This window comes from Lytechinus pictus, chromosome 15, assembly GCF_037042905.1.
Source record: "Lytechinus pictus isolate F3 Inbred chromosome 15, Lp3.0, whole genome shotgun sequence".
In the NCBI taxonomy this organism is placed as follows: Eukaryota; Metazoa; Echinodermata; class Echinoidea; order Temnopleuroida; family Toxopneustidae; genus Lytechinus; species Lytechinus pictus.
This window is the reverse complement of record NC_087259.1, coordinates 18,218,126-18,231,777: the sequence shown is the minus strand read 5'-3', so window position 1 is coordinate 18,231,777 and position 13,652 is coordinate 18,218,126. Positions and strand designations below refer to the sequence as shown.

The 13,652-nt window shown below is 35.9% G+C and overlaps 1 long non-coding RNA gene across 1 annotated transcript; it reads left to right on the top strand.

Moving 5' to 3' along the window:
- Nucleotides 1–7,757: 7,757 nt before the first annotated feature.
- Nucleotides 7,758–13,295, top strand: LOC135156834 (uncharacterized). The gene is made up of 3 exons (XR_010295886.1): nucleotides 7,758–7,914; nucleotides 11,200–11,329; nucleotides 11,741–13,295. It is a non-coding gene; the product is annotated as an uncharacterized LOC135156834 (long non-coding RNA).
- Nucleotides 13,296–13,652: the final 357 nt, after the last annotated feature.

The window sequence follows — 13,652 nt, the reverse complement described above, 5'->3', positions numbered from 1 at the left end:
TCATACATTTGCTTGCATTTGAGAATTTTGGTTATTTTGTAAACAATTCCATTTCGTTTCACCACATAGCTTTTTAGTTGGCCTTCGCTGTATACAAATGGATACGTAGAAAGTGTAAACATTAAACCACATCATGATGTATGCACCAGATCTCAAATATTGCGGACTCCATTTTTGCGAACCTATTGTTAACATAGAGCACTCTGTCACAGGGAAGACAATGGACTGATGGGTTTGTACTGGTCCCTGTGCTTACTTTCAACTGTTATGTCAGTCCCCTCTCTTTCTTTCTTTCTCTTGTCTTTGTAGGCCTACTATTTTTGACTTCCCATATTTCATTTTTGGGAATTGAAAAAACAATATACAAGTTATTCAATATTTGTTGTTTTAGTGTGCATTAATGTCAGCAAATAAACGTGATAAATTTTAGAATTGGCTCGTTAATGAGGGTTGTACAGGAATTCATCATCTGGATCTCCCCAACAGACGCATTTAATATGTCTTTCCTTGTTAGAGCCCAGTCTCTATACTGTCTTATTGTCTTGGCAAGCCCCCCCCCCCTTGCAATGTGTTGCAATTAATGAAACTCAAATTGTTAATAATCTCAACCTATGTCATTAAGCAGGGGCGAATCCGGCTTTTTCCCAATTGAAGGAGGGGGGGGGGCAGAAAATATTTTCGTCCACATTCTCTCCGAACGGCACTCAAAGAGCTAAGAGATTTTAGTGGATGGTAACCCTGAAGTTTAAAGGGATACGCCAGCCTAAAAATAATATGATTTGAACTTATAAAGAAAAATTAGACAAAGACGCAGAATCAGGCTATGTTGCAGTGGAAAACACTTTATCCCTCGGATAGGACGTTAAATGGAGGCCCCGTGTACAGGAGAGTAACCACATTTGCAGGCAAGAACCCATGATATTCGTATAAGAGTAGGGGGAAACCCCGGCGTAGTAGTCTTGCATTCCAATCTCTGGAGGAGATCATGCGGGTCAAAGTGATTCAGCTCGCTTTTCGGCTTACAGGCACAAGTGACGCCAAACAAATAATAATGGTAATATTGAAAGGATGGGAACCCAGGCATATTACATTTGAAAATCTATCATATCTATAGGAATACAAAAGCATCCCAATAATTGACAAAGCACTCCACTGAGGTTAGTATCCATGCAGCGTACCGATGTTATTCATGTTAACCAATTTAGAGCCGACTGGCTTCTGCAGAAGTGAAATATCATTATTTATTATTTTTTGTCTCTGGAAGCATTGTTTATATTGGATCAATCAAATTTCAAATTAGTTATGAACAACAAAAGGGGAAGCCTTGTGATAGTTTCATGCCAACATAATATAAAAGAATCGTGAAAAATACATATGCAATTTTATAACTACTTACAAACTTGACTAATTTCAGCATAATCACACAATTTGCGCTAATTTAGAGCTCATCCCTTATGTGAATATTATTTTGTATAATTGATGCGTGCTCGTGCGTGAATCTGAGATAATTAATATTACTCGAATTCTGGTTATTTATGTTCGCAGATACCCGTTATGCCCCCAAAAGTACGTACTAATGCATCATTAAGAACTGGATATGCCAAGTTAGAATCTGAATTTATCTTGTTGCTCCGATAAACTGTCGCAAATGAATATGTCTTTGTTGTTGTATACGTGCCCTTTCAGAGGCCTAAAATACAAAAAAATGAATAGAAAAGTAAATATTTCTATTTATCAAAAACATAGCAAATAGAACAGAATCAACTTCAAAAAATAAAATGCGGAGCATAAGAATAATTGCTACCTCACTAAAGGGCACAGTTCATATTTTAAAAAGGGCACTTTTCCTACTGGAATTTTAGGTTAATTGCCCTTTTCGGTTCCACTGCCCCTACAGAAAGGGGACAGAAAGGAAGTTTTTGCCATCGAAAAACTCAGTGTAACGTATTTAAAAAAAATTCAATTGAAACCAAGATATGACTGATTTATACATAAAATGTTCAGAGATATTTCCTTTTATCATATCATTCATTTTTTTTTGTAATCGGACGGCAATTAGTTATTCATTCGAGCCAAACCATTCTCACTTTTTTATATAGCTGATTGACAAAATGTATGAATATGGTTGTCTATGGAACACTAAATCTATGGAGGGTAATTAATGAACTTCCTTTTCCCAAATTGTGAAGAAATATCACCAACTTTGGAACTATGTATATTTGATTGGCGGAAGAATTAGAGCTATTTTATTGTTTTAGGTGATGAATTTGATCCCTCGATCAGGAGATTAATAAATGCCGATTTATTTTTAAAAATGAGCAGGTCAAGGAACCATTTTCTGGTCAGATATAGATTGTCAGATTTATATCCTATCCACTGGTAGTAAACATTCGACCCCCGAATTTCATCCTTATCTTTAATGATTTTTTAAGTGCCAGTTTAACACACGAGTCTATGGGAAATGTTTTAGGCCAATGAATTAGACCTGATTCAACTCGCTCTTTTATATGTTTCAGCATAGCTGGCGCTGGACCACAATACACAATAATAGAGATACCACAACTGGTTTTTTTTTTTGGGGGGGGGGGACCAAACGGCCTTAATTTGTTTGTAGTGATGACCATCTGGTAACAGATGTACTCCAGCACTGCGCAAAATAATTGTTGCTAACCTGTAGGCTTTTAACCAAACTTGGCATAATTTCCGGTTAATGGGGTGAATCATTTTTAGTAACGTGTTCGAGAACACACCACCATGCTCAAATCGAGCGGTGTGTTGCAAAAAAGCTGTTCGTAATTTACGCACGAATTTACGCACGAACGGTGACAAGTTCCTTAATTCGTGCAAAATTTGACTTAATATTTGTAATGTCCATCAGCTACGATTCTAATCCCAAGGACTTATAGAATAACATTCTTTTGTTATATTAGCATCGGCCGGATGCAACAGATCTGAGTTGAAGAAAATTCATCACACAGCGTGGAAATAGTAAATTAAGCACACGAAAAACAGATCACCAAGTAGTAGTTACACGGACAGACTTAATTTGTGAAACCCCTCATGTACTTGCATTGGCAACAAACTAAAACTCCCTCACCGGCAATATCGATGCATACATTGGCCATTTCATTGTCAGCCGCCAAAGCATTTTCATAGGTCTTTTCGGATGAAAATGAACCGCATTTGAGTGAATAAAAATGGGGATCGAGGCATGATCTTGGATATTACCTTGCTTACGATAACACTGCAAGCACCTGCGTATTGGATCCAGATCAAGGAATTATGTGACTCATGAATATAGTCTAATGATTTGGATATTCTCATTCGCATTATCACAGGAGACACAAAGTGTTCATTCAACATAATGTTCTGATTAATCATCTACTGAGAAATGTAAGTTTGAATTGAACTTTGTAATTTAGTAGGCCTATCATAATGCTACCATTCTTATCAGTTAACTTCCGCCATTTTATCATTCAGCTCTGCATCATATAATCGCAAAACATGTATAATCATAAATTCATAATAAAAACCTGTCTATAAAATATATCAGTTCTGATGATCGAGATTTCTCGGTTTCGTTCAATCCATTTACCGGCATTCAAGTACAACGCAAACCTTTAAAAACCTTATTGTTTTGAGTCTCGATCTTCCTCATTCTTCACTTGTACATTGGTGCATTGTGGTAGGTCTCAATTGATGTGTACATCTATGCTTTGGGGGGTAATTTTTTTTTAAATCTAATTCTGAAAATTCGAGTTTCGTTTGTTCATTGTTCACTCCTCTATTTTTAGATTGCGGAAATTAATTCATATTTAGAAAATTGTGCATGTTCAACGCCCCTTCCAAAATGTGTATTGTTATCGTTATTCTTTTAATGGAGAGAATCAGTGTAACTGTACAATTATAAATATAAAAGGCGATGCGACTGGTACTGAGTAAATAATTTATATAACCATGATAAAGGAAATTCACTACACTAATTAGCATAAAGCATGTACAAAAATACATCTTCTAATGCAAAACATATTCTAAGAATTTGAAGTAAATTAGCATCCATTTTATTTAACATATTAGAGAAATGAAATTACATGTTATCGTATAAAAAGATATTTTTTTTATTCATATTTACTCAATAAAAAGTAGATTTTTTCAATTCAATTCAATTGTATTCCCACAAACATACATAACATGATATATATTTTCAAGATTTGTTGTTAAAAAGAATCAAGCCCGGGAAAAATGACAAAACGAATTGGCAAAAATTGAAGAAAATTTAATTATTTAAAAGCAATGCCAAAATTGTATGGCACTCGAGGAGGAGCAGATAACAGGTAAAAAACACGTGCATTGAATGTGACATCCCAGGGAAACGCCAGGTTAACAATAACATGATTGGAACAGATACAGTAAAATCAGACAAACAAAACACTGCAGTCTCATCAAAATCGCACAAGAAATAATGATGTTATGACATTTTACAGTTTTCCCTTATTATTTTTTGTATATGACATTTCTATTTGTTTATTTGTATCTGAAATTTGTATTTGTTTATTGGTTTCCGTTCTCATAATACAAAATAAGATAACATTACCATTTCATGATAATGGATAACAGTTTATTCGTATAACACTGTCACAATTATATGGTTTATATTACTTTATAAATCATATGAAAATTCATGATTATACGGTTGACTTATCATAAAAAACAGAAACCCTTGAAAAAATGAGAAAAATTACACATTTATTTCAAATTAAAAGTAAAGAACAGGGAATGAGAGGAGGAGATGAGTAATATACTAATATACTCCCTCAGGGGGATTTAAAAACTGCGTTCAAACGATAATGATGGTAATGATGATGATGATGATGATGATGATGATGATAATGATGATAATGATGATGATGATGATGATGATGGTGATGTTGATGATGATGATGATAATGATGACGATGATGATGGAAATGGTGATGATGATGATTATGATAATGAACATAATTTAGTTGTATGCGATATACCCTGTATACTCTACCATATAATACTTCCTTTATTTCGAAGTGAATCTCCTGCTGTACCGAGCATAAACCTTATTTATGAGTTACATGCATGCTTACTCATATAACATTATTTTAGGAAACATGCATTGTAAAGGCAGGTAAACATACCTTTTACCTTAGAAATGTAAGATGACCGCGAAAACTTAGTAACACGATATTTGTTAATGGTAGACATGGGTAAAATTACCTTATTGTGTAAAATATTGTTATGAATTATCGCTAAAGCAAGAGAGATTGAGAAAATTGCTGCTGACATGTTCAACATTTAAAGGACAGAGCCTCGTAGATATGGCGCTGCACAGGGCCAAGTAAAGGATCTCTTTGGGAAAAAATACCTCATTATTACTTTAAAAAAAAAACTAACCCGAGACAAAATTTTAATTCACATATATACCTTTAAAAAATTCTGACAGGCATGAATGAAAAGAAGGGCATTACGCTTACAGGGGCGGTGGTGTCTTTTTTCTACAGTACATTCGCCGGGGATTTGTCAAGTCTTATGGTAAAAATGGCCACATAATCTCCATACCGTTTACGAAGGAACGTACATGTAAAACAGCATTTTCTAAGTTTATTAGTGGTAGTAATGGCAACAAGATCAAGGAATGTGAATCATTAATAGCCTTTGAAATTGTTATAGCGTCGGTTGTCTTCGAAACTATGATCTAGCTGTGATAAGGTAGTATTAGGCCTACGGCCAGGGGGCCGTTTCTGAAAAGGCTGTTCGTAAATTACGAACGACTTAAAGAACGACTAGTGATACTTTCTTGTAGTAAATGATATTCGCCATTAAATGATCATTAGTGATTATTTAGCGGGTAAGAAAGGTTCACCAGTCATTCTTAAAGTCGTTCTTAACGTACGAACAGCTTTATGAAACACCAACCGGGTATCATTATGGCACCTATATGTACATAAACAAATTACAGGCGAAAGATGCGCGCGAGAACATAGTTATACAAAGGATATCTTTTCTGAAAAAAAAATCTGGCAAAACCGAGATCAACATATGTAATCAATCTTTTTATTATTTTTCAGCAATGGGGAACGCAAGGAAAATCTGTGTCATAACTTCATCGTTGATGTTGGTTGTTCTGGTGATTGTAGATCAGTTCTATGACTATCATTATCTGAATTCGTCGCTGACTTCGGGGTTTGATGTTCTGGTGAGTGTACGGGAGCTGGATGGCGTTTTATAAACGAACAGTCAACAGACAGATCACCTAATAATAGTAATGATACTGATAATAATGATAGAAACAATAACGATAATCTACAGAGATCGAATTTCGATCGAATTGATGGGAGTCAAAATGATTAAAGTGAGGAATCTACGGTGGTTTGGAGGATACATTCCGCCCATTTTGTTGCCAAACAGAAGGAAACAAGAGAAAGAGTGATGTTTTGTCTCTCCCAAAGTACTCGAACCCTATTCCGTTCTCCGGGCGGAAAATATTCAGTTTAATTACTTAGTGTTTCTCGTACCCTTCTCCATTTTACTATTTAGGAGTAAATTTCTTGGTAGCAAATGTAGAGTGACAGATGGTATCAGGATTAAAGAATTGCAATCAAGACAACTATTTCTTGACGCCATAAGTTCAATTTCCGGGCGTCTGGTCTGAGGGGTATTACTTGCAGTGCGTATCAATAAAACGTTACATTTTGGAAAAGCTGTAAAATATTTCGCTGCATGAGGAAGAAGAAGAAGTAAATAGCGCAGCAGCAGTATAACGGTTTAGCAGTAGGTCCCCTACACATCTAGTTAAAAAGAATAGCACGTGGTAATGTACATAATGATTTACTCAAGGGCCGTACGTGTATGGCGCGCCATCTGTTTCATAAAGGCGATAAACTCAGTTTATCGCCGAAAAACCTAGTTTATCAATCGAAAAACCTAGTTTTTCAATTGAAAAACTAAGTTTTTCGCCGATAAACTTAGTTTTTCGCCGATAAACTAAGTTTATCACTTGAAAAACTAAGTTTATCAAGAAAAACTAAGTTTATCGCCGAAAAACTTAGTTTTTCAATTGAAAAACTAGGTTTTTTTGATAAACCTAGTTTATCAATTGAAAAACTAAGTTTATCGGCGAAAAACTAAGTTTTTCACCGATAAACTAAGTTTTTCAATGAAAAACTAAGTTTTTCAATGAAAAACTAGGTTTTTCAAGTGAAAAGCAGAGTTTCTTGAAAAACTTAGTTTTTCGACTGATAAACTGAGTTTTTCCAGATAACTGAGTTTTTCAAGTGATAAACTTAGTTTATCGGCGAAAAACTAGGTTTTTCAAGTGATAAACTTAGTTTTTCAATTCTGATAAACTAAGTTTTTCGAATCTGATAAACTGAGTTTTTCTAAGAACGCCATTTGTCCCATAAAGGCGATAAACCAGGTTTTTCAAGTGATAAACTGAGTTTTTCTAAGAACGCCATTTGTCCCATAAAGGCGATAAACTAGGTTTTTCGCCGATAAACTAGGTTTTTCAATTTCGATAAACTAAGTTTTTCAATTCGAAAAACTCAGTTTATCGAAATCGAAAAACTAAGTTTATCGAATCGAAAAACCTAGTTTATCGCCGATAAACTTAGTTTTTCGCCGATAAACTAGGTTTTTCGATTTCGATAAACTAAGTTTTTCGAATTGAAAAACCTAGTTTATCGAAATTGAAAAACTCAGTTTATCGAATTTGTGAGCGGGCGCGCGCACTTACTGCATGCATTTACACGGCAAACAAAGCTGCCATTGCGATTATTACAAGAAACACAGTATTATACCACTTTTACCACGTCTGAAGTTAGTTTTGGACGTCAAATTCATCAACGCCAACTGTACTGCTGGATAACTGAAACTAAAGCCAAGGTAAGTTCCAATTATATATTTTTTTATAATACAACGGCAGCCATGGTTGTCGGCTTTCATGGTGTTACTGTTAACAAACCTGACACCCCAACCTGAGCAGCGGATACCGCTGATCCCTGCCCCGAATATCGGGGGAGAACAACGGAGAAGATGATGGTTCGATGCTTTCCGTGCCGCTTGGTTGCTAACCCAGAGAGCCCACACCCGCGAAGCTGCCCGGCCGCGGTGTGGATTCTCCCTGCTGCCTGGGTACGATTACGATTCTGCTGCTTTGAGTATGATATTGATAGCTAAGTAAGAAGAACTTTTGTCCATGGTGACTCGATGCTAATGTTGTAACTTAGGCATGAGCGCGAGTGCCTGTTAAGTGTTACCATTGAGGTTATCCAGCACAGTAAGAAGAAAAAAGCACGGAAGATGTATTTCATTTTCAACACTGAAAGTATCATTGATCATACCCAGGCCCGGGAGCGCCGGCATGCTTCGCGGGCCGGCGCCCAGGAGCTCACCGTGTATTTACCCATACTCACAGGACAAGGGTAGATTATGTTCACTATATCTTTAATCTAGCAAGATAAATTGTGAAAACAGAAATTATGCACTTAGGCCTACCACGATGGATGAAGGTCTATCGAGTGGTACATGTACTAGGCTATGTAGTATCCTGACATCGAGGCACGGACTGGAAGTTGGAACCTCAAAAAAACGAGAAGTTCTCCCAGGTCAGAGCTCACCGTGTATTTACCCATACTCACGGGACAGAATACCTCGTGGTACATCTCCTAATTTTTTTTCAAAATTCATAACAAAATGGCTGATCGAGACTGGGGTAGCAGGAGATAACTTTTTCGTTTTTTTGAGATTCCAGTCTGTACCTCGATGTCAGGATACTGCCACACGATTGACCTTCATCCATATAATCATGGTAAGTGCATAATTTCTGTTGTCACAATTTTCTTTCCAAGTTATTGAGACCACAATCTACCCTAGTCCCATGTCTATGTTTAAATGCACTTTGGACTCCTGGGCTCTGGCTTGCTTCAGGCCAGCAGGCATGATTTTAGCTGTTTCGCTGTAGTTTTTCAGGCAAATTACACCATTATGTTTCATTCCTGACTTTCTGAGTCATGGTACTTTCCACCAAGAAAGTGAGTAAAGTATGAGATAAATAGGATCTATATATATGTAACATACAAATGTGAAAATTTGGAACGGAAAGTGCACGAGTCAAGTGAAAGTTTTAACGCATGTATTAAGTGCCCATTACAAGCGGCTAGGTTCAATGCTTGTATTTTCTGGTAGCCACTTTTGATGACAACAAAGGGCGATGAAATGTCCAGCTCCTACGTCACTCTCAATGGGACGGTTCGCCGATGAATATTCATTGGATCATGTGCATGGGTGTGTGTGTGTGTGTGTATACTATACCGAGTGTAAATAACGAGAGTTTTCAAATGGTGAGTGTGTATAAAACAATGTAGGGATAGGAGTTTATTTAACAGAGAATGAGTAGTATAGTGCAGAAAATAAAAGCGTACAATGAAGTTTTACAGAAGAGGAAATAATATAAATATATGGAGGACAGTGCAAGATGAGGTAAGGCAAGTACAGTGATGTTGTTTTTTCAAAAGTATTAGTAGAGGAAATAATACAAATATATTATTGAGGACAATGTAAGATGAGATAAGGCAAACTTGTGTGCAGTGAGGGTTTTTTCAAGAGGAGATAATACAAATATGGAGGACAATGTAAGATGAGATGATCAAGGGCTCAAGGCAAGTGTACAGTGAGAGCTCATCTTACATTGTCCTCTACAGTCTACATCATCATTATACATTATTTGATAAAACCTCAATGTACACGTGCCTCATCTTACATTGTCCTCTACATATTTTTTTATCATCTCCTCTTTTGAAAAAACCTCACTGTACACTTACCACACAGCTCATCTTACATTGTCCTCTTTTTATCTTATCCTTATACATTCTTTGTTAAAACCTCACTGTACACTTAATTGCCTCATCTCATCTTACATTGTCCTCTAGATATATATTTGTATTATCTCCTCCTTTGAAAAAAAAACCTCATTGCAGACTTGCCTCATCTCATGTTACATTGTCCTCTATAATATATTTTTTCCACATGATTTCCTCTACTACTAATACTTTTGAGAAAAAAAAAATCACTGTACTTGCCTCACCTCATCTTGCATTGTCTTCCATATGTATTTATATTATTTCCTCCTCTGTAAAACTCCATTGTACACTTTAATTTTCTGCACTATACTACTCATTCTCTGTAAAATAAACTCCTACGTTGTGTTATACACACACACACCATTTGAAAACTTTCTTTGTTTTTTACACTCGGTATTGTACACACACACGTGCACACGACCACAATCTAATGAATATTCATCGCCGAACCGTCCCATTTAGAGTGACTATTTGAATTAGTTGATATTTTTGATAGCAGATATTGTTTTAACCAAAAGTAAGGTTTTGTGAGAGAAAAGGATTTCCAAAATTAGGAAAAACAATTATTTCAGAAAAAGGATAAATTATGCACCTAGCATTAGAATGTTTTGTTTTTATATGTGGAAACTGCACAGATAGTTTGTGTGTGTGTATTTGAGTTTTTGTCAGACGTGTATCAATCAGATATGATTATTTACGTCTGGGACCGACCTTTAACATCACCATCCAAAAGACGTGACCAGGGCTCGAACCTCGAACCTCTGCATCAATTTGTAACTTCCTCACATAGCTTGGATTACAGGCGCACGCCACAACGCCCAGTTAGTGTGTGTGTGTGTGTGTATTTGAGTTTTGTCAGACGTGTATCAATCAGATATGATTATTTACGTCTGGGACCGACCTTTAACGTCACCATCCGAAAGACGTGACCAGGATTCGAACCTCGAACTTCTGCATCAAATTGTAACTTCCCCACGTAGCTTGGATTACAGGCGCACGCCACAACGCCCAGTTGAAATGCAAACATTAGTCTTCTTTCAGACATTTAGATTTGTCTTTGGCAGAGTTAAATGCAACAAATATGCATCATTTTTTAACTGCTGCAGACACCTGTTCAGACATAGAAGATTATTTTTACCAACAATATTCAATTTATTTGTCAAGTCCATTTAATTCAGACTAGAGTCAAATATGCATTACATGTAGGTTCATGATGATATAGAAAGTTATGTAAACTACAATTTCAGTGATATATTTATGGTCATGAAACTGAGGATGTTTTTTCCCTCTTTTTCTTTTAACCTCCTAGATTGAATAAACACAGTTACATTGGTTCTTCGGAGGCCAGCTCAGTTGATTGTTGTACTTATACAATCCCAAGAGGAATTTGCCATCCGTAATAGTTCCTTTTCGTCAACAAGCCACCTGACTTAACAAAGGTATGTTTTATAGGGGCATATGGGTCATATCTGCAAATTGTGCAAGGCTACAAAAAATACACAAAATGCACAGGGGTGAACAATTCTCAGTATTGACGTTATCATGATGAAGTTTACAGTTTCGTAGGAAATTGTCTTCATTGTTTATTTTTGTTTGTATACATAATTACAAATTTTTAGTGTTTTCTAAGTTTGTAGGAGCAGGATGGGGATGCACAACTGACATAGAATGTTATCATGATTATAATCAAAATTGAAACACTTAGTTTCTCAATATGAAAGAATATGTCATTGAAAAAAGAAATGTATTCTACTAAAATTGAAAAACTTAACTTGCCTTATCAAAATCTAAAAACTTGCTTTTCGATATAAAAAACATGTCTCTCATTTGTTTACTTGTTACTGTCGCAGCTTTAATGAAACTTCCATTTAAAAGTTGTAAACAACGGGTCTCCTGGAGGATACAAGCACTTGGGCTGGTACCAACCTACACCATGGACGAGAAGAGGTTTCATATTCAACAAGATGGATTTTCCATTTCTTTCATTAAAAGAAAGAGTACCGAATTCCAATGACTTGGGCAGTCCTTTGATCGATGAGGTAATACAGCTTTATAGATACAATAAATAATTTTTTATGCAGTTCATGCAGGTATATCAAAGTTCAACTCTTATTTTTGGTACATGTATTTCCAAATTCTTTAAAAGAAAGAAAGAACAATCGAATTGAATGAAAAATTAACTTTTTTTATATATATATTGTATCGTATCCGAACATCTACCCCCTGGACATCCACCCCCCGGACATCCACCACCCGGACATCCACCCCCCGGACATCCACCCCCTTAGGACATCTGCCCCCTAGGACATCTACCCCCTAGGACATCTACCCCCGGACATTTACCCCCCGGACATCTACCCCCCGGACAATTACCCCCCGGACATTTACCCCCCCGGACATATACCCCCGGACATTTACCCCCCGGACATCTACCCCCTGGACAATTACCCCCTGGACATTTACCCCCCCCCCCAGACTTCTACCCCCGAGCATCTACTCACGGATATTTTGGATACGGGGGGTTCCAAAATTATGCATCATTTCATAAGTGCATGCAGACCCAAAATTGCACAAAAACGTAAATTTGTGTACAAATCCAATGCAAATAGAGTTTTTAGCCAAAATTCATAAATGTATAATTTTTCCATTTACTGATTGAAATCAATTAATTCCATCTTATTTATGGTCCAAATAAAGTCCCCGACAATTTCCATTGAAAAAACAATAAAAACATAAAGTCCAAAAACAAAGAAATACATAAGAAATTTTGAAAACAGTTAAATACCTGAAAAAATTAATGTGATTTTGAAATTTTTTGTTAGTGCATTTGAACAGATTAATATAAAGTGTCTGTGTACCAAAAATTAGCATTTTAGGGGCATTATTTAGTTAATTAAAGCAAAATTCTGATTTCATGCATAAATTAGCATAATTAATTAGCAATGAGATTTTTCACAGAGTTTGATCATGTAGTTTTGTATATTATGCCATTGGTAACGCGGGTGCCAAGTTTCGTCGCGATCAACGGCCGAGATCATAAGGAGGGGGGCTGAATCAGCCCCCCCCCCCCCACAGTCTTCTTAGGCATCGAAATAGCCCAGTCTATTTAGGTTTAATTCATGTGTAATATCTGTTTTATAAATCTTCCAAATGATACCAAATATCGTTCAAGTGGGTTTAAAGGGGAAGTTCACGCTGACAAAAAGTTTATTGTTAAAACAGAAGAAAAAAATAATAAAAATATTGCCTAAGTTTTGAGGAAAATCCATCAAAGAATTCAAAAGTTATTTGAATTTCAATTATTTGAGTTGTAACGTCATATTCGGGCAGCATTACTACATAATGAATTTTTTTTTTCTATACCTTTTCTATATCAAAGGACCAATCATTTTACACCCAAACATGAAAAGAAAACACAAAATAACAAAAATATGTCCTCTGGAACCATTAAAAAATGAAATTCATGCATTTTATATTACATAACTTTATTTGGCAGCTGCTCGTGTGTGTGACGCCACAAATCCAAAGGCTAAGCTTAGAATTCTAATAAATTTTTTAATATTTAACAGATTTTCCTCAAACCTTCACCAATTTTTTTGTCTCACCTGCATAGCAGACTTGTTTTGTCCAAGTGAACTTTCATGTTAAGATTGAATGAGTTGCAATTATCTTAACTTTAATATATTTTTAAAAATTATTTGCTTCTAAATTGAAGACAAAGTGAAGATTGAAATGGTTTGATTTGTTTCAGTAGCAAAAGAG